A 21,439-nucleotide genomic window follows, 5' to 3' on the forward strand; every position below is an offset into this window, starting at 1 on the left:
ACATCCTTATCATCTGAAATCACTTATTATCCCCTAAGATCACAAACTTGCGTTCATAAACAGAGCCCACAGAGTATAGGATGAGAGAGATGCAGGCTGGTAGCCAAGAGAGACCAGAGCAGGGGGTGGGAAGATGGGGGATGGCCTGCCCTTAGTTCCACCCGCAGAGGTTGGTTGCTGGAACATGCCTGGGTATCACAGGGGAAAGGTATCTCAAAGGAGACACCAGTTCTGTTCTCTCACTAGACCTCCATTGCAGGGCCGTGTACTGAGGGTCACAGAACAATCAGGGAACCTTCAGGAGAAGAAGGGGGTTGGACTCCATCTTATCTGAAGAATGGCTGCCCGACATTCCCAGGTGTGTCGGTTAGCTTTTCGTTATTGTAACAAATACCTAAGGCAATCAAACTTTTAAAGAGAAAAGTATCCTTTTGGCTCTTAGTTTGAGATTTCAATTTAGGATGGGTTGGCCTTGTTGCTTTGGGGCCTGTGGAGAGGCAGCACAGTGTGGCAACAGGTGGTGGAGCAAAGCTGTTCAGCTCATGGCAGGGACATGGGAGAGAGGAAGAGGAAGGTACCAGGGGCCCACCATCCTGCTAGAGCGCACCCCCACCCATGACTGGAGACCTCCACAGGGACCCACCTCTTCAAAGTTCTGCCATCTCTCATTAGTGCTACAGACTGGGGACCAAACATTCATCACAAAGGCTTTTGGAAACTAGAAGAAATAGTGTGTGAATCTGCCTTCAAATACTGTACACACAGGGCCATCTTTTGGAACAAGGAATAGAACTGTCCCATATTATTCTCATTACAATCAGGATTGGTGGGAGGAATGTACAAAGAGAGAGATTTCTGCCTAATAGAGTAAGGGAATTTAAATGCCCGGAACATTAGAAGATGGTTTGGCTGCCTTGAGGAGTGAGGATCCACACATCAGAGGAAGTATTTGTATAGTGGTGAGGTGACCGGCTGGCAAGAAAGAGATGGTGTCCAAAGGGTTCTGGGATCAAAAGGTGATGGAGTTTGCATTAGATGACCCACCCTTAAGATCTTTTCCAGAGCTGAGATTTCACCAGTTTGCAACTTTGGAGCAGATGAATTAAACTGAGACCAAAGTCTTAAAGCATCTTTGGGTCTTGTTAAATGAAATCTAATCTTGGATGAGCAGGACACCTGCCTGATGTTCTTTCACTGCTTTCTCCCAAGACCCGACCTCATCTGAAGCAAATGTCTATGTGTATGGATATCTAGAAAATATGCTGTGCTTCCCGTCTCCAGGGCTCTCCCCCACTCTCTTGGGTAATCTTTACCTAGCCACACTAGAACAATGGCCCTCACCCTTCAATGTAACTAGACTAATCTGGTGGGTTTATTAAAAACCCAGATTCCTGGGCTCCAGCAGTACAGTATGACATCTTGGCCTAAGACACTCATCCACTCCATTCCTATGGCTCTGGCCATTGGTCCAGGGATTGGCATGTGAGTGAATCCGAGCTGATGAGATCACACAAGACATCTTAGGGCATAAGATAGAACTATTTTCTATTGACCATGAGACCATTAGTGTTGAAGTGGCTATCAGGAAGAGACTAGATGCAAAACCAAACTGTAGGCAGATGGAGCTCAGAGATTGGGAAAAACCTTATTCTAATGATACAATTTTGAGCTCTCAATCCCAAAATACCAGAAGTCAGACTATTCCTGATCTTTGCAGTTATCTGAAATAATTAATTCTGCCTTTTGTTTAAGCCAATTTGAATTAGATTTTCTGTCACCTGAAATCTCCTAAGTGATACAGACCTACACACCATTGTTTGTCCACAGATTGGATTGGATTGGGCTGGTAGAAGAAATGTGCTTAGTCTGTGAAATGTGTGCTGGGCTGAGTGCAGGGCTGCTGTCCTAGGCCTGGTGGATTAGTATCTGTTTATCATGGGCTGAGGACCCATGAAGTGCCAAGCATTCTGACAGATGCTACAAGTGATAAACAGAAGACTCAGTCCTTAAAGAGTTCATACTCTCCAAGATGCAAGACAAGACACCAGGAGGCTCACACTGCACAAAAGTCAACTCAAAATGGATCCAAGACATAGGAATTAGACTAGAAATTATGCAAGTCCTAGAAGAAAACGTAGGGTCAATACTCCAGGATCCAGGCCTAGGAAACAACTTTCTCAACAGGACCCCCCGAAGCTCAGCAAACAATGCTAAGAGTTAATAAATGGGATGGCATCCAATTAAGGTTCTGCACAGCAAAGGAAACAATTAAAAATTTGAAGAGAGAACCTGCAGAGTGGGAGAAAAATCTTTGCTAGCTACTCTCTGACAGAGGATGAATGAATATATAGAATATATGAAGAATTCAAAAATCTTTACACCCCCAAATCAAATTACCCAATGAATAAATGAGCAAATGTATTAAACAGACACTTCTCAAAATAAGAACAACAACTGGCCAAAAAATATATGGAAAAATATTCCACAGCATTAGCAATGAGGGAGATGCCAATCAAAAGTACACTGAGATTTCTTCTCACATCAGTCAGAGTGGCAATCACCAAGAATACAAATAATAATAAATGCCGGAGAGGATGTGGAGAAAAAATGAATACTTTCACGCTTTTGGTGGGATTATAAATTAGTACAACCACTATGGAAATCCCATGGAGGTGCTTCAAAAGACTAGGCATGGAACCACCATAGGACCCAGCTACAGCACTCCTTGATATTTATCCTGAAGAACTGAAGTCGTCATATTAGAGTGCTACATGAATACCCCTGTTTATAGCAGCACAATTCACAATTGCCAAACTATGGAACTGGCCTAGGTGTCCACCAAGAGATGAACGGATAAAGAAAAATGTGGTACATATTCACAATGGTTTTATTCAGCCATAAAGAAAAATAAAGTCATGTCATTTGCAGGAAAATGGATGGAACTACAGACTATTGTGTTAAGCAAAGTAAGTCAAACTCAGGTCAAGGGCTGTGTGTGTTGTCTCATTTGTGGAAGCTAGGGAGAAAAAAGGAAAAGAAAGGTGGGTCTCATGAAAATCAAAGAAAAATCAATAGAGGAAAGGTACCAGAGGGTGGGAGATGGGGAGAAGATATTGTTATGTGTATTGTGTGTATGTACATGTCTAACAACAAATCCCATCAATACATTCAATGCACCAATAAAAAATGTGAGGGGAAATAAATTTACAAAATAAAAAATATATGAAAAAATATATAATGCACATACACACACAAGATACTATGAGACAAAGGTCAAGTGAGTGATGTGGAGAACAGGATTTTGAGGGAAGTTATTGTGTGCTGGGTTGGTCAAGGACAAGAGAACTTGACCAGGGCTTTCAAAAGCCTATGAGGGAAAGAACAGAACAAGGCTTTATTGAAAGGTGGAATACCATCTCCAAGCCTTGAGGCACCTCATAGAAACTACCATCTGCCCAAGGTCCTCAGAATGAAAATGAAGAGTTAAACAACAGTCCACATAATCATACCAATATTCTGCTTTCCATGATATAATTACACAGACAGATGTGTCTGGGCATAAAAATGAAAAAAAACCCTAAGTATCTAGGAAGTAGAGACCTTCGAGGTTACTAATACACTAACTTATATGGTTACAGTGGCATTGAATGTTTAATTGGATAAATTATATGCTTTGAAAGTTGTTAGGTCATATGTGTTTCTGTGGCTTTGCAGGTTAATTGCTCTGTTAATTCTAGAACAGGGCTTGCCTCCTCTAACATTAATGGTAAGTCTAATCCTCATTAGCCCTACATTATTATCCTAGGGAAACGGGGGTAGAGGGAACCATGGAGAATGTTCTGTGCTCATTCCTGTTTTTAGAATAAGGTTTACAAGGGCCCTGTCCATTGGGACCTGCTCTGATGACTCCAAAACCTGGGACATCTTCACATTCCTACACTGAGACAGCACCTACAACTGGTCCTATCTGGCCTTTTGCCCAATGACTTGGGGTCTTGGTGATGATTAGTTCCATATTCATTCCATACACAATCGATAATATTGCTTCCTTTGTCTGTTTTACCTATAGAACTGGTTCCTAAGGTCCTTGAAGAAAAGGGCCATATTTTGAGTCACATGGATGTCGCCAGCTTCTCCTGCTCTGAGCCTCACTTGTACTCTGCATGGCGTAGCCGTGCAACAGGAAGCTTGTTAAACGCATGGGTTTGTAACTTGCCACTAGAGTCTAGAAGTTCATCTTTGTCCTGGCAGGAGCCTGGATTCACCTTCCCCTGGGTCACCTCCATCTCCAAGGGCCCCCTGAAGCCCCTGGGGATCTCTGTCCTTGGTCCCATACCCCTTAGTCTGTGTTTCACTGGCTGCTGGTCCTTAAATGTGCACAATCCTTCTCCCAGGTCATCACCATGCCCTTCAGAGAGGCATTACTGAGCGACTAACAAGGCACTCTTGCTCATACATCATGTCACTAGGCTAAAGGAGGCTGTCCTACCAGGTGAGGTGGGGAGGCACAGGGCCGTGAAAGCGCCAGACATTTCATACGCTGTCTTGGAAAATAAGAGCCAATCTATTAAAAGGGTATTTTATAGGAGATACCTGATGGCTACCCCTCCACCCCCACCAAACTGCCAACCCTGCAATGACCTGTCTGATGCCCGAATTTCATCTTAAAGCCACTGTTTCATGTTGAACTAGAAAAGACTCCTTTCCCCCATCACGTTCAACAATCCTTATGCATTATCTTTCTTAGTGGGAATGCTCTGCACAGGTTTTCAGGCGCGTAGGTGATGAGTGGGGAGGGGGCACAGGAAGGAGAGTGCATCTCGATTCACTGGGGGAGTGGAGCGGTCCAAAGAATCTGGGTCCTGTCAAGGGCACGGGGGCCCAGAGGTCATGGAGGGTAGGGAATCATGTGGGTTGGGAGAGCATGAAGGAGCATTTGTTCATCAGTGCCGAGTCTGGAGTGAAGGGAACACCCTGGCCATGCCACCCGGACCTAGTGCCTGGCTCATGCTTTCTTTCACTCTTTTACTGCACATTTAAGGTGGGTAATATTTAAGGTGGATCATTTGGCAGCCAAACCGTGGCACTTCTTGGGGTAAAGAAGGACACTATTAATATCTATGCTGAGATAACAGGCAAAGGGGGATGGATGGTCACCTTGGTAACATCTGCTCGGCTTGGTGCAGGAAGATAAACACTCCAGCGCGCTCCAGACACCTGCGGAACAATGACACTGTGATAACAAGGAAAGCAAGCACTTGAGAGCGTTCCTTTTAAGTCCCAGGCACTTTGATAAGTACTTTTGGTGGCTCATGTAATCCCTACACATAATAATATAATGCATATAGTATAATCATATATCATTATATAGGATCTCTTTCGCTCTCACGCCCGCGCGTGCGCACACACGAGCGGACAGACCACGATCGTACACTGAGAATCTCATTACACAGATCTGAGCGCTCACCCAGCGCTACGTGACTGGGTAGCCGTGGAGCCAGATTTTCCAAGGCCAATAAGTTGTTTTCCTGGCCAGGATCTTACACTCCAAGAGAAGAAGGGATTCGGTGCTGCGGAGGGGGTTCCAAAGCAGGGGTGGGGTGGGGGGGTCATGCTTTCAACCTTGGGAAACGGGGAGGGATTTCTGGCATTTACTCTGTGATGTGAGGAGTCAAAAGGAGAAGAGCATTTGAATGGAAAAAAAATGATGGGACTGAGGCAGAGAGGCAGGAAGAACATGGGCATGTTTGGGAATAGAAAGGATTAGGTTAGGACCATGCAGGGGGTGTGGGGGGGGTGCGTCATCACCGAGGATGATGGAGGCTCACCAGGGACGGGGCTAAGGGCGCTGTGGCGACCTTGTGAGGTTTAATTCCCACTTCACAGAGGAGGTGCTTGAGGCATGGAGAGGTTCAATGATTCGCTAAGGGCCAATCAGTGGGCAGGAGGTGGCCCTGGGAAGCTCATTCTGCAACACTAATGGGGGAGGGGGCACTTTCAAGGCTTACCGTGGTTTTCTGTTCTGCTTTAAAGAGAAACTTTGTTCTCTCATTCATTTATCCCACCAGTAGTTAGTAAATGCCTCCTTGCTGGTGGGGATCAAAGGTAAAAGGCAGAGTGTCTCTGAACTAGGGCTTATGTTAAAAGTGGGTGGGTGACACAGGACATTAAAAAGGGGCCTTTGACTAAGTTGAGGAGGTCTTAAACTGTCATGGGCACAGGGTGAGGAAGTAGGAGGCAGGGTCAAGTCCATGCTGTCAAACCTCCAGGCTAGGCGAGGAGAATCAGCGAAGCTCGCTTGCATGGGGCTGTGTTGGTTTCTCATTTGTTGGAGAAGGGGTGCTGGTCGTGGGCATCCTGTTTCCAAATCTGACTTACAAACTCTAGCAATTTCTCTTGAGACCTACTAGAGGACTCTAATTCTCCCTTTAGGCAAACAAATGAGATTCTCTAAGAAATATTAAGTAATTTGGCTCCACAAAAGATCAGGAAATGAGGTGAACATGTATCATTCTGGTTTCCAAAGGATCTGGGGGTCTATTGTCACCTACATTTATTGGAGATTCTCGTTTCCTCAAAGTCCTCAGAAGAGAAGCTAAAAAACAAAAAACAATAACAATAACAAAACAAAGGTAAAAATGTCCTTCATGTCTTTGATTTGGTTGAGTAGGATTTCCTCCATGACGCTACAATGTGTCACCTAGGTGTCCCCAGCCAGAGAGGCATGTAGGCCAGCTCTGCATGCATCAGCAGTCAGAGAGGGCTTGTGCCAGCCCCTCTGCTGGGAACAAGACCTGATTCAGCAAACTCCAACTCTCCCTAAGGTTCAGACTGCTACCAAAATTCTGGCTGTCTTTTCTTCCTATCTCTGGGGGGCCAGAGGATGTCAGCTTGACATTTGTGGGCACTTTCCTTGGGCATCATCCCTGTGCTATGGGGTGGTGGTGCTCATCTGCCCAAGCGGGTAGGATTCTACCAGTGGCTCCGTTCTAACAGCACATGATTATAATCTATTAGATCTTTTCAGTAGAAATCAATGCCTGGCTTAAAAAATACTGCCAATTCACTAGCATTTGTGATACAGCTGTGAGCAAGAGTTAGAGAAATGCAGATTCTAAGTGCAACTGATAGTTTTCCACCATTCCAAATATTACCAATTACTGCTCCATTTTACTGTGGTTTTCTATCCTGCTTTAAAGAGATTCTCTCATTTATTTGTCCCACTAGTAGTTAGTAAGTGCCTGCTTGCTGGTGGAGATGGATGGGAAAGGGTAGAGCCGGCCCTGAACTCATGGAGCTTGCAACCTGGAGGGGGCATGACACAGCGAGTCCTGAAGTGGACAAGCTTTCAAGAACAAGTTAAGTTGGAATCAAATCCACAAGGAGAAGGTGGGTGCTTAAGACATCCGGACCATTCATCTCCCATACTTGGTCTGAGTTAATATGCCTACCTCAGTCTTTTCTCTATAAAACTTGGGGTCTTATGCCATCGTAAAGTCCATGGCGAGTATGATTATAACTCTCCATGGTTGCAGCAAATCTTTTCACTGGGTTGACTTATTTGCCTCCGATGGATGATAAATTCCAGCCTGATTCCTAAAGCATTTCAAGATGCTTTGTGAGGAAGCCAGAGAGATGGAGCTGGAGAATCCACTTTTCCTAGCCTGTTGCTTAAGCAGCTGGAACGGCAGGAAGGAGCCCCAGCAGCTGTTGATAAGACCCCTCCAGGTGGCTGGGGCTGCCGGTGGACCCAGAGAAGGCTACTTTGTATCTTTTCTGTATAAATGGAGCCTCGTTAAGGAGGGATAAGGGCTTTTCCCCCATCCATGTTTGAAGGATGGCATGTGTTCCTGGGTAATGATATATGGCATTTGTCACCTTGTCCCAATGTCAGTTTCTTGGGCTCAGCTGTGTGTCTGCATTGCCACCCTCCCATCTCAGGTTCTGAGCCAACCCAAGAGAACCCAGGGGCAGGTGTTGGAATCCTGCTCCTTCTAATGTCTGTGATTTCATCGTCCATGATACGGGCTCTGTGTAGACACTCACAAAAAAGTGGGAGCAAGTCACTAGATCAGAAAGGAGCAGCCGCAGGCTCACTATCACCGTGCACTGGGGACATGAAATGCTGGGTTGATGGCTATTCCTTATCCTCATTGGCTTCCATTGTCCTCTTTTGTAGAAATGGAGGAACGAAGGAGCAACCTGAGACTCGCTTACCTACCACGAGTCTGATTAATATTCGGCTTCTAGTCCGGCCAGTTCCTAGGCCCCATGGTTTGCCTTCCTGCATGGTGCGGGTGATGGCTCTTGTGCCCACTCATCAGAATCCTCAGAGTTCCTGACCCCTAGGGGGCACTGTCCAGGTGCTCAGGATGCAGGGTGAGAAGGGCCCGTCTGTCCTCACGATGCTCACCGTGTAGTGTAGACCGCAGGGGCAGTGTTCTGGGGGCTGTCTGTGGTTGCTGAGGCTTGGCAGTCAAGAGGGGAAAGGACAAGCAAGGTCTAGTGGCTTGGCCATCCGAATTTCTGCAAATGAAGCCTGGGGATAAACTAAGGGATGGGGACAGTGCAGGACACAGTGAAGCACTGGTGAATGGGCCCCATGGCACTGTGGCCAGGTGGGTGCAGGTACCAGGAGGAAGCCTCCCATAGGAGATAACCAGAGGCAGCCCACACTGTGCCTGTGGCTAGCATGGCCAGGTCCCCAGTCGGTGTGGGGGGGTAGCAAAGAGACCTTGCCCACAGAGAAGGGTGTCAGAGACCCAGTGAGCAGTGATGGTTCTAGGCAAAGTCCTGGCCTATAGGAAGAAGGCTGGGTGGCTTTGGAAGGATTCCTGGAGTGGAAGTGTGCTGTCTGGTGACATTGGGTGACATAGTGGGACTTGGTAGCCCCAGGGTCCCCAGACTTCCCGCGGTGCACAAGTTCTAAAGATGGTTGGCAGTGTAGGCAGATTGGCATTCTGCCGAGCCAGATTGGGCCTGGGGATGGCGGTGGACCTGGGTCTCCCATGTGTCTTTCGAGGAACATGTAGGAATCCAGTTGGTGGCAGCCAGAGGCAGAGGAAGCGAGTCCTCATCATCAGATCCTGGGCTCTGTGGGCTCTTTTTGGGGAGCAGCAGTGCTCAATGGCTCCTGTATTTCCACGGGTGTGGGGGCCCAGGCTCTGCACACCAGTACCAATGTCATTCTGTCCCTCTCTCCCAGTCCTTCCCCATCACGGCTCTCTGCCCACCACTCTACACCCATCCAGATAGCATGGTGGACAGAATTTGGTGATGCCTTTAGGATCTGTTCCTTTCCTCTGTTGATATTTCTGCGACTAAAGTCCATGATGCAGCAAGAGAAATTTTGCAGATGTAAAGAAGATTGCTGACCAGCTGACTCAGGATGGGAGATCACCTGGGTGGGCCTAACCTAATCAGATGAGTCCTCTCCAAGCAGAGTTTTCTCCAGCGGGTCACAGAGGGGATGTTAAAGAGATGTGAAGGATTAGAGATGTAACTGGTGCCTTTGGAAGTGAAGGAGTCTCATGAAAAGGAATTGGAGGGGCTTGTAGACACCAAGGATAACCCCTGGCAGCCAGCCAGAAAGAAAATGAGGTTTTTTTTGGTCCCATAACAGCAAGAAATTGAATTCTACCAGCAACTTAAATGAGCTTAGAAGTAGGTTCCTTCCCAGAGCCTTCAAGGAAGAACCCAACCTGGCTAACACCTTGATTTCTGCCTTGTGAGACTCTATATTAGTTAATTTTCAGTTGCTATAACAAAATACCTGAGGCTAGGTACTTTATTAAGATGAGTTTTATTCAGTTCACAGTTTTGGAGTCTGAAAGTCCAAGATTGAGCAGCTCCATATATTCAGCCTCTGGCAAGGACTCCTCCTTAGCTGCATCACAACACAGCACAATGGTGGGAATGTGTACAAAGAGAGGAGAGATGATGTGGTGAGACAGGAAGTCAGAGAGTCTCAGTGGCCAGGCTACCTCTTTATAACAACTCATTTTTGAGAGAACTAATTCCAGAAAACCAATATTAATCCCTTCTGGGGGAAGCACCCCCAATGACCGAGTCACCTTGTACCATCTTTTAAAGGTTTCACCCGCTCCTGACATTGCCACACTAGTGACCAAACTTCTAGTACATAAAACTTGGGGAGAAGCAACATTCCAGCCACAGTAGACCCTAAGCAGAAACCCTAGCTACGATTGTTCCTGGTCTCCTAGACTTTTGAACTACTGAAACCATGAAACAAAAGGTATCTTTTTTTTCTATAAAGATTATGAATTTATTTTTCCATATTCCATTACAGTTTTACATGATGGTGGGTTTGTGGTTGCTATTCCTACATGCACACAATATAACACTATAATTCAGCCAACCCCATTCCCCAGTATTCCTCCTTCCTGCCTCCTCCTCCCTCTGCCTGGTGCCTTTCCTCTGCTCCACGGATCTCCCTTGGATCGTCATGAGATTCGCCAGCTCCTGGCTGCCATCTTTCTCTTCCTTTTCCACATAGGAGAGCAAACACAATCTTGGACTTTCTGTTTGGCTTCTTTTGCTGAACACAATGGTCTCAAGTTCTGTCCATTTTCCTGCAAATGACATGATGTCATTCTTCCTATGGCTCCATAAAACTCCGCTGTGTTCGTATACCACTTTTTCTTTATCCCCTGGTGGACACCTAGGCTGGTTCCATAGTTGGCTGCTGTGAATGGTGCTGCTGTAAACGTGGGTGTGCGTGGATCACTGTAGTAAGAGGACTCTAATTTTTTAGGAGTAACACTGAGGCGTGGTCTAGCTGGGTCACGTAGTGGTTCCGTGCCTGGCCTTTTGAAGAACCATTAGGAAACACACTGGTTAAGTCACTAGGTTTGTGGCCATTTGTCATGCAGCATAAAAACATGATTACTGCTGGCCTCCCGCTTTGTCCTTGGGTGTGTGGGGGTGTGAGCAGAGAAGAACTCAACCCACCCTCAGGAGTCCGGGTCCTCATGTGGGGTGAGGCTGGCTACTAGTGGACAACACCTCTGCCAGTTCCACCCTTCTCAAGTCTTGGAGACAAGATGGCCCTGGGGTGACCCAGTTTCGGTGTCCTCATGGGCCTTCAGGGCTCAGGGTTGGCCTGCTGGGCTTTCTCTCCAGCTCTCTGTCTCCGTCTTCCATCCTCCTCTGGGTCCGTCTCCCGCTCCTTCTCCACGGTGCTTCTCCTCCCTGAGCTGGGCCTGGCGGCAAGCATCAGCATCTCCCCCCGCCCAGGGGAGCCAGTTCCAATCTCAGCCTCTCTCGGTCCCTGCTGCGCTGCCCACCCTCGGCCCCCGCTGCCCACTGCTCCCTGGAGGTGGAGACCGTGGTGTCTCTGGCTTCCTTATCCCTGCCCTGGGCCCCACTTCACCTCGGAAGGCTCCAGCTCCTCTCTGGCCTGGAGAATCTCTGTCCTCCAAATGGCCCCTGCTTCTCTCCTGGCTACTTCCTGATGCCCCGTCTGGCCTGAGGAGCTCTCAGTGCAGGATAACACAGCCTTCAGATGTCTCCCATGTTTCCCTAGGGGGCCAGAGGCTGCAGCCGCGTCAGAAGCCGGCACAGGCTGGCTCAGCCCCACCCAGGACAGGAGCGGGCTGCAAGGTCCTGGAGCCCTGGGCAGAGGCCCCTGGCAGGTGCACTGTTTTGTCTCCTGAGTGGCTTGGACTGAGCTTCTGTCTGTGCAAAGGCAAAGCCCCGTCCTTCGGGCTTGTGAGAGGTCAGTGGCCTTCCCCTTTCCAGAGTGGTCCTCCAAAGCAAACTTTGACCTGGCCACCGCAGCTGAACAGCTGGAGTCTGCAGGTCTAGGTGGGATGGCAAGGCAGTCTGTGGATCCAACATGAGGTGTCCTCAACCAGACAGGAGGGTCACTCTGGGTCAAGTGTAGGCATTTTCAGTCTTTAGGTGTCCACTGTGAAACACATGGAGCTTCTTCTCTCCCCCTCCCTTCCTCCCACCCTTCCTCCCTCCCACCCTCCCTTCCTCCTTCCTTCCTTCCTTCCTTCCTTCCTTCCTTCCTTCCTTCCTTCCTTCCTTCCTTCCTACTGGGGATTGAACCCAAGGACGCTCTACCACAGTACTACATCCCCAGCCCTTTTAAACAATTTTTAAAAATTTTATTTTAAGTCTTGCTAAATGGCTGAAGCTGTCCTCAAAATTGTGATCCTCCTGTTTCAGCCTCCCAAGTGGCTGGGATTACAGACCAGCTAACTTTCTATTATCATCTTCTCTAAAGGAAGTGGTTTATCAGCTCCTCGGTTTCCTCTGCTCCCCAGCTTTGTGCAACGCTGCTCCCAGACCCCGTCCTTCCTATTCATTCCCTCAGCCGACTTACCCATCATGGGCCAGGTATGGGATTTGGGAGAATAATACAACTCAGGTGTGACACGGGTGGAGAAAACGGGGCCTCAATATTTGAGAAGAAGGTTCAATTTGTTTCCATGACCCTCTTTGATGGGACAGTCCTGGGCTTTTCAAGTTGACGGTGACTCCCCCACCAGGGACTCACCCAGCACAGAGCAGTGGACTGGCTCCTGGTTCCTTGGTACCAGACGCTCCACTGTTTGTGTACCCAGCTACGACTGCGTGAGTATCCCCAATGGCCATCAAACACTTGCCTCAGTTTCCTCCTCTGTAACACGGAAATCATGTCCCCCTAAGTAGAGACTTCATGGTGACACTTGAGGATGAAGTGGGTTAACACACATAAAGCCCATAGCCCCCCCAGTGCCTGACACAGAGGAGGCTCAATCAATGTCAGTACTGTCATGATGGTTGTCATTATTATTGTCACCATTGTCCTGCTTTATGTGCCTTTGGAGGTGATAGGAAAGGAAACTCCTACATTTTCCCTCCGTGTGGCCTTTTTCTAGTCCTGGGGAAAAGGGAGGGTTTGCTTCTCGCCCTGAGGAATCTGTCTTATCAGAGCTGGCTTCTCCTCTGGTCTGTTGAGATAATGGGAACAGCTACCCGGGTGTCACACATGTCCTCTGGAATCCTAAATCACCCTGGGACGCAGGGGTTATCATCTATATTTTACAGACTCTGCAACCTGGGCTCCCAGAGACACGAGTGGCCCAAGGCCTCATAGCTGGGAAAGGCCAGAGCCCCGGAGGCAGCCAGGGCCTGGACATTTCCGCTCTATTTACTGCTCCTGGATGCTCCAGTCAGTTCCTGCCACCAGGGCACACACGTGCCTGAAGACTTAAGGGACCCACCCATGTGCCCTTTGACTAGGTCCCTACTGAGAAGCCCCGGGAGCTCTGGACACCACTGGTAAGGGATGGGCCTGAGCAGCTGTGCAGAGGGAGCCCTGGAGACCACTGAGCGCACAGCACAGAGGGACGCTGGAGCCAGGCTCCCCGGGAGGACCTTGGGCTGTAAAACGGGGAATAAAACAAGAGCACTTCTCTATCGGCTGACCAAGAGGAGTGAGTGATATAACTTCTGTAAAGTTTTTAGTGTAGAGATCAATCAATATTAGCCATTATTATCACTATTACTAGTCTCCAGCACGGTCGGTGATGGCGCCTCCGTCACCTGAGGCTCAGCTGAGCACACTTGGGCAGACGGAGGGGGCTGGGGTTGGAGCAGGGGTCTCTCTCCCCTCCTGACCATCACTCCCGGCTGCCAGGCCCCGGCGCCCACCCCAGCATCTTGTTTCCTGAACGTGTGCACTTCAGAGATGCTGCAGCTGTGGCCAGGAAACCACCTTCTCCATCTATTTGAGAAGCTTCATAAACTTTCTGTTTAATGTTTTAAAAGGTTAGATTCTAAAGAGGGACGTGGTTAAGTAAATCACAGCACATCAACCTGATGGCCTATTTGAGCAGCCGTTGAAGTGATAATTACGGAGATTGTGTAGCAACGAGGAAGATGCTTATGGATTCACATGAGGTGAAAAAAAAAAAAAAACCAAAATAAAAAATTGAGTTACACAATGATTGCCACTCGTCAAAAGCTCATACCTTCGAACGATCACGGGGGATTCATAGCATTCTCTTTACTTCTTTCATCGTTGTTCTATTGTTTCTATAATAAATACATAAAAAAAACAGCAGAGCCGTTGGAATCTGACTTTATAAATTAAAAAAAAAAAAAAAGCAGGACTCTGAGATCCATGTGGCCTGTAAAAGCAGATGCTGTTTTTACAAGAACCATAGGTCACTCTTGCTGCGGTATTTACGTCTGTGTTGCTCTCTGGTGGGGGTGGAGGGACAAGTTCCTTTATTCAAGACGATTTTCCTCCCAGCCCCTGTTATCCATGGTCATGGTCATGGTCATGGTCATGGTCAGCTCTCAGAGGGAAGGTGCTGGTGTCTAATATTTCTTTTGGCTTCTGCACAGGCAAGGGAGGCAGGGGGTGAGTCAGGAAGGACCCTGGGAAGGAACCTGCAACCTTTTCTTCCTCCTGTGTGAGGCTGGGGGTGGGGCGGGGTGGGGAGCAGGGAACAGGAGCTCTCACACACCCAGGAGACCCCAAGAGCCTCGGGCAGCTGAGGAGTTGGTTGCCAAACTAAAGGAGGGTGGGGTTTCTCCAGAGAGCTTAAAGGGAGAAAGGGGTTCAGAACCCTCGTTTTCTTCTCCTTTCCATTCCTCTCCTCCCCCCTCTTTCCCTCCCCTTTCTCTTTTCCAATCTTCGTTCTCTTTCCTTCTTTTCCTTCAGTGGCTGTTGATTGTGCTCCTACTCTGCATACAGACTATATCCATTACCCAATTTAGAGAGGCCAAGAGACAGTTTCTGCTCCCCAGAAGTCTGGCCAGAGAGATAAATCTGAAAACCCACACCCTGGATAGGTTAGAATCGAGCTAATCCAATGTGACAAGGAGAGGAATTGACTCTGCTCAGAGGCCTCAGTGAGGCCTCCCCAAGAGGAATCAGGGGAGTCGAGGGAGGGGTCTGCTGGAGGGGGAGGGGCTGCGGGGGAGGGTCAGCGGGGGGGGAGGGGCAGAGGCTGGAGATGCTGGAGAAAGCGACTCCTGTCTCCTTGGACCTGTGGCCCTTCTGCCTCTGAGTTCTGTGTCCAATGGGAAGGTCAACAGACTGCATGTCCACCTGACCCCTCGGTTACACCTAGGATCCCATCCTGGCTCTTCATCCAGGAATCTACTCAAGTCATTTTGAATTCATCTGGTTATTTCCTAGGATCTGTGGATGGCAGAGTCTAGGAGCCCCAGCCCCCGCTGTTCCCCACCACCCAGGAAGCCAGTAAGACTCAGTTCAAGGTGTTTGGGTTTCACTAATGGACTCTGCTGCTCTCATTTCAGGGGTGAGAAAACTGTAGCCCAGAAAGGGGAATTTGGTGATTGATTCAATGTCATTGAGCAAATTGCTTGCTTTAAGTCAGCTCTTCTGGCCCCCAAATCAGTTCTTTGTAGCGCACCAGGTCCTTTACCAGGGAGTAAAGTCCTGCCTCTTCCCCCTTCCATGCATCAGCGTTTCCCTGTTTACTCTTAGCTTCCTCAACTTCAAGGCTGGGCCGTCGTCCTTCCCATTCCAAAGGATGTAGCCAACAAGCCCTCCTCCTGCCCGCGACCTTCAGAGTTGTATTCCTCCACAGCTTTCATCTTGTCCCACCAGGACAGTGCCTGGTCCCTGTGGTCTAACTCAGGGGAACAGCCCCTGGATCTCAAGGTCATGCGGCCCCTCCCTTCTCTACCTCCTTCCTCTCCCCTAAGAAACAGGATTTATTAAGGCCTTATGGTTAGAGTTAGGAACTAAGTGGCAAACTGGAAAAGAATCCCGGGGTCCAGGCTTCTTCCAACAAACCAGCTCAGAAGTTACCCAGAGCAAATCTTTCCTGAGTCTGGGCTCATTCTCTTCATCTGGCCATGCTGGGGTACTCGATAGGCTGGAACCCAATGACCTCTCACCCCCTCAAGTCCTGACAGTCGATGGCACTAAGCTGGCGTGAGACTGCAATAAAGGGATGGGGACTAGCTCTTGCAGATGACACTTTCATCACTGTGACAAAGAATCCTGAGAAAAACAACGTAAGGAGAAAAGATTTATTTTGGCTCCTGTGTTCAGAGGTCCCAATCCATAGCCGGTGGCTCTACTGCCTTGGGCCTGAGGAGAGGAAGAACGTCATGAAGAAGGTAAGACACAGCAGAGCTTCTTACCTCATGGCAGTCAGGAGGCAGAGTGGGAAGAAGGGGTCAGAGACAAGACAAGCCCCTGGAGGGCGTACCTCCAATGACCCACTTCCTCTGACCAGACCCCACCTCCTCTGATGCCCACCACTCCCTAAGAAGCCATCAGCTCTGAAGTCGTCAATGGATTAACCCACCCATGAGGTCAAGTCCTCAGGACCCGTCGATCACTTCCCAAGGCCTCCACCTCTGAACATGGCTGTACTGGAGACCCAGCCTCCAACACGTGAGCCTTGGGGGTTCATTCCAGATCCAAACCAAAACACCCCACTTTCTTCAGTCTTGATCCAGATGCTTGCAGAGTACACAACAGTGACATGGGGACATTCTAGGGTCAGAAGGTGAATGTCATGATGGAAACGAGGCCCATTTGGCCTACAAAGAGCTTCTGGGCCATTTGCCACTTGCTTTTTTTGCTTTTCCACCTATAAATCCGTTCAACTTGCTTTGGCATTTATGTGGTTTCAGAAGGCTATTATCTTGTCAACATTGTTCTACGGCATTGACATTATCTCTTAATTACACAATTACTTTGTTATGTACTGTAGACCCAGTAATAAAATATTTGAAGTGTTCAGGCACAGACAGGATTTTAAAAATATGATTTGAGTCAAACCATCTTGTAAAAATCACTGAGTGTCACAGAGAGAAGAGACCTGGGCTCATTCCCTCACTGAAGGGAGGGAGAGCCGAGGCCCTCTGTGGGTCACGTGGGTAGGATGAGTTCTGCAGACGTGGCACACCCAACTCTTTGTGCCATTGGAAATGATGAGTTTCTTAACTAGGTTGATGGGACTGAGGGAGAAGCACACAGGACAGGCAAGGAGGTCAGGGGAGAGGGGGACATGCATAGAGTGGGTGATCTGGGGTAGGCACAGTGACTTGGAGCACAGATGGGGGGTGGTGTGGAACAAGGAGCAGCGTGAGAATAGTCTGGAAGGGTTTGCAAAGGGATGGGATCTACCCTCGGTTAAAAATCCTCCTGCTTCTCATTGTTTATGACCCAAATCTGAACCAGGCTCAGCAGGCACTTGGCATGACTCCCTGCTAAGACTGTGGAAGGCCTTCCAGACCAATGACCTTCTACCTCTGAGTTTGGAGGCAGCCCCAGAATTCTTCCTTAGCTAAATCTCCACAGTTTTCTCAGAAGAGGAAACTTATTTTTCCACTTATTGGGGGTTGAATTGTGTCCCCCCAAAGCTATGGTGATGTCCCAACCCCTCTGAACTCTGTATGTGAACCTTATTTGGAAATAGGGTCTTTGCAGATGAGGTCAAGTGGAGATGAAGGCATGCTGGATTAGAGGGGGCCCTAAAGCTAGCGACCGGCATCCTCAGAAGAAAAGGGAGATTCTTGCACGATGACAAGGACAGAGAGGGAGTGCCTGGACTACTGGCCACCAGCAGGAGCTGGGGAGCTATATGGAAGGATTCTCCCTTGGAGACTTCAGAGAGAGAAGTTGGGTAGAGAGCGTGAGAGCCAGCAGGGCTCTGCTGACCTTGATTTCAGACTTCTGGCCTCCAGAACTCTGAGTGATTAAGTTATTTTGTTGGAAAATACCTGTGCGGTATTTGGCAACTACAGCCCCAGGAAGCTAATATGCCACCTCTGGAAATTGTCTCCCCTATCTAGTCCTATCTAGTTGGCCTTCTTTCCCTCTAAATACCTCGGTGTCTCCCTCTCCATTCCTTTGCTATCTCCTTGTCTAACACTCGTGTGGGGTTGTTTTCCTGCCCCCAAGTTCTTCTACCCATTCTCCATCTGCTTTAATCAGCCTTTTTTTTTTTTTTTTTTTTTTTTTTTTTTGCTGCTGTGACCAAAAGACCTGATAAGAACAACTGCAAACAATTTGGGGGCTCACAGTTTCAGAGAGGTCTCAGTCCATAGATGCAGTTGGTCCCATTGCTCTGGGCCCAAGGTCAAGACCTTGACCCTTGACCTCTCTCTGCTCTGATCATCATGTCAGAAGAGTGTGGTGGAGGAAAGTGGCTTAGGACTTGGCCTCTAGGAAGCAGAGAGAGTGACCCCACTTACCAGGGACAAAATATATACCACCAAAGCCTTCCCTCAATGACCCACCTGACCCTCCAGCCACACCCTACCTGCCTATTAATTACCACCCAGTTATTCCCTATCAGTGGATTAAGACACTAATTAGATTAAGGCTCTCAATTCAATCATTTCACCTCTAAACTCTCTTGCATTGTCTCACCCATAAGCTTTAGGGGACATCTCACATCTAAGCCTTAACACTACCCAAGTCCTTCTGTTCCCCAGGCCCAGCCTAGCCGGTCCTTTCAGTAACCTCTTCCACAATCCTCTCAAACCCCTTGTCTGCTGCAGTGTTTTTGTCGTTTCCCTATTTAGCTCCCTCAGCAGAGGGGGAACCTACAAGGGGAAGGTGAGAGAGAATGCAGAGAAAGGTTTCTTTGGTTCCAGGATTCTGCCTCTGTTCCGCCCAGCTGTGGCTGGGAGTGCTGGCAGGGAGGACACGTCACTCTCACAGAGCACAAAGCTGTTTCTCCAGATAAAGTCCCTAAAACATCACAGTTGCATTTTAAGCGTAGAGGCTGTTTATTCTCTTCTTTCTCTCAGTCAAGGTGTTTCTAAATGAACCAGTGATCAAGTACAGCTGAGTCTGCTCTGAGCCCAACAGTTGCATTCTTGGCCATTTTCCATTTGGATTTTGCCAGAAGGATAGAGCTGCTCCACAGCTGGGAACGTGGAAAAGCGGTGCAATGTCAGGGTCCACCCTGGGAGCATTTTCTCTGGGCACTCTTACGTGAGGTGTGGAGAGGCTAAGAGAGATGCATGGAAGCACACAGATATTTCTACACTCACCTTGACCCTTGGTCTGTCTCTGTTCTGATCATTTCAATTGCTCATCCTGCACAGAGCATCCTATGCTTGTGTCTCCAAATAGAAAATGCAAACAATGCAACTATTGGACTCAGAGATAGAGTCAAGGTTTAGGTGTGAACCCTTTGCTGGCATGGATAACCTTGTGTATTTGCAAATAATGCTTAATCTTGCATAATTATTTTCACATAGTGGGATTTCAGGCTTCACTCAAGTAGAACTTTTTTTTTTTTTGCATTCTGGTGGCTACTGATATTAATGGGTTCATTTTGATGCTTGTTTTAAACCCCTGTCTAGGGTATAAGTCCGAAAAGCTAAAAACTACATTCCCTAGGCATCCTTTCAAGTAGGTTCAGGGTGTGATTTAGGATCTACCCAGCTGCTGCATTCATGTAAGACTTGGATTTAGAATTGAGTCACCAAGGAGAGAGGTGGAGAATAGATGTTCACTTTACTGATGGGCATCAGGGCAGAAGTGCAGGCTTTGTGCAGATTTCCAATATGAAGCTTTCCCATTGAGAGGGACGCTGCAGAATTGGTGGCTCAATTCCATGGTATAGTTTTTTTTTTTTTTTTAGTTGTCAATGGACCTTTATTTTACTGATTTATATGCGGTGCTGAGAATTGAACCCAGTGCCTCACACATGCTAGGCAAGCGCTCTACCACTCAGCCACAACTCCAGCCTCCTGTGGCATTGTTTTGAGAGACGATCCTGGAAGCTCAGCTTAGTGTCTGGCTCCCCAAACTGGGGTCCTCACATGAGGATCAGAATCTCAGCTCGAGTCCAGTCCTAATCAGTCAGCTCCTAGTTCTGGATCCCCCAGTTAGTCCATGCACACCTTCAGGATTGAAAAGCACTGGCTTAGACTCCAGTGGACGTCAACTAAGTCTACACTTGGAATCACTCCAGATGCTAAGAGCAGACCCAGATTGATTAATCACAAGCTCTGGGGGCCAGGCCCAGGCATCAGCATCATAAAGAACCATCCCTGGGTGGTTCTAACATCCCATTATTTCGCTAGTGGTTGGCTTATAGGTGAGCCTGGGTTTATAGGGGTCCAAACAGGCCTGAGGAAAGTTCTAGTGGGATCCTCCTGAGAAAGTTTCCTTGCTCTTAGGACAAATGCCCCATTAAGGAAAGCTTGATTTCTGCCTCTGGGTGTCACCATGTCCAGATGTGAGGCCTGAACAGTTGCCAAGGATGTAGGGGCAAAGTCCTGCTACCTGCTCTCTTCCTGTTACTTGAAGAATATACGACCTGTTTAAAGTTCAGAGTTTCCTGTTAATTGCAGGAAACTCCTGACCAGTATACCATTATTCCTTCATTTCTTCATTATCCATGTAGGCCCTTTATGCACGAGAATCGAGTCACCATGCCATAACTTGTGGTTGTTTCTCATGATCCTATGCACCCTGTATGGCTCACCTCTAAAATACACACGCCTACGTTTTTGAATCTGCCATTGTTGGCATCCCTGATTCAGCACCATACATACTTTTCATAACTGCACTGACAATGTTGTCGATCCCAGAGTCAGCCCCAGGACCTGACTAGAAAACTGCTATTGAACCACCCCAAGGACAAGGGGCACCATAAATACAAGTTCAAATGTGGGGAAAAAGCTGTTGTTTAGGGATCAGAACAGAGGACGCAGGCAGGACTTGAACTAACAGACAAGGAAGGAGGACACCAGAGGAGGGAAAGGGCCTTAGAGGCAAAGAACATAATCCCTGCCTCTTGGCAGATGGATCCTTTCTCTGATTCCCCCAGTTACTTGATTTCTCCTCCCAGAGGTCACTGCACAGCAGAATTGCACCTAACAGAAACATGAAGTTTTTGTGCGTGTTTAGCTGGTTGGGTTTCCTTCTTGTTCTTTGTATAACCGTGGTCTAATTATGCAAATCTCTCCTCCCTTTCTCCAGATCTCTGTACTCCTCTGCCCCTGACCCCCTTGATTCTCAGACTCACCATGTTCTGGGCCCTGTCTGCCTCCTTTGTGACCCATTCATCTTAGCCAGTCCATTGGTGGTCAGTGTCCCTGGCCACTTCCTCTCAACGGGTTTTCTTGAAAGCTGTTTTTAAATTAAATTCTTTCTAAGTTCCAAAATAAGTCACAGGAGGTTGGATGCAGTAGCATCCACAACAATGAGAAGGATGGGAGGTGAGCCTGGGAAGAGATTCTGGGACCTTTCATTTAACTGCATCGTATTCTTTGAAGGAGTTTGCTCTGACCACTGAGGGATAATTTCCATTGCTGCAGATTATCCTTCTAAAAGCAAAGCTTCAAACATTTGAAGGATTTGAGCCGTTGAAAAAAATCTTAAAATATGTTACTTTTGATATGTCAAAGGATTTTTTGGATAATAAATGATAAAGCTTTGTATGAATCTTTTTTCCTTTTGCAATAC

The 21,439-nt window shown here is 47.9% G+C and overlaps 2 long non-coding RNA genes across 2 annotated transcripts; one reads left to right on the plus strand and one right to left on the minus strand.

Moving 5' to 3' along the window:
• Positions 1-15,078: 15,078 nt before the first annotated feature.
• LOC144365893 (uncharacterized) lies at positions 15,079-16,751 on the plus strand. The gene is made up of 2 exons (XR_013424623.1): positions 15,079-16,116; positions 16,236-16,751. It is a non-coding gene; the product is annotated as an uncharacterized LOC144365893 (long non-coding RNA).
• LOC144365892 (uncharacterized) lies at positions 16,013-16,657 on the minus strand. Its single transcript, XR_013424622.1, has 2 exons — positions 16,308-16,657; positions 16,013-16,087 (listed from the first exon to the last, which is right to left on the minus strand). It is a non-coding gene; the product is annotated as an uncharacterized LOC144365892 (long non-coding RNA).
• Positions 16,752-21,439: the final 4,688 nt, after the last annotated feature.

The sequence above is a fragment of the Ictidomys tridecemlineatus genome, chromosome 8 (genome assembly GCF_052094955.1).
Source record: "Ictidomys tridecemlineatus isolate mIctTri1 chromosome 8, mIctTri1.hap1, whole genome shotgun sequence".
Classification (NCBI taxonomy): domain Eukaryota; kingdom Metazoa; phylum Chordata; class Mammalia; order Rodentia; family Sciuridae; genus Ictidomys; species Ictidomys tridecemlineatus.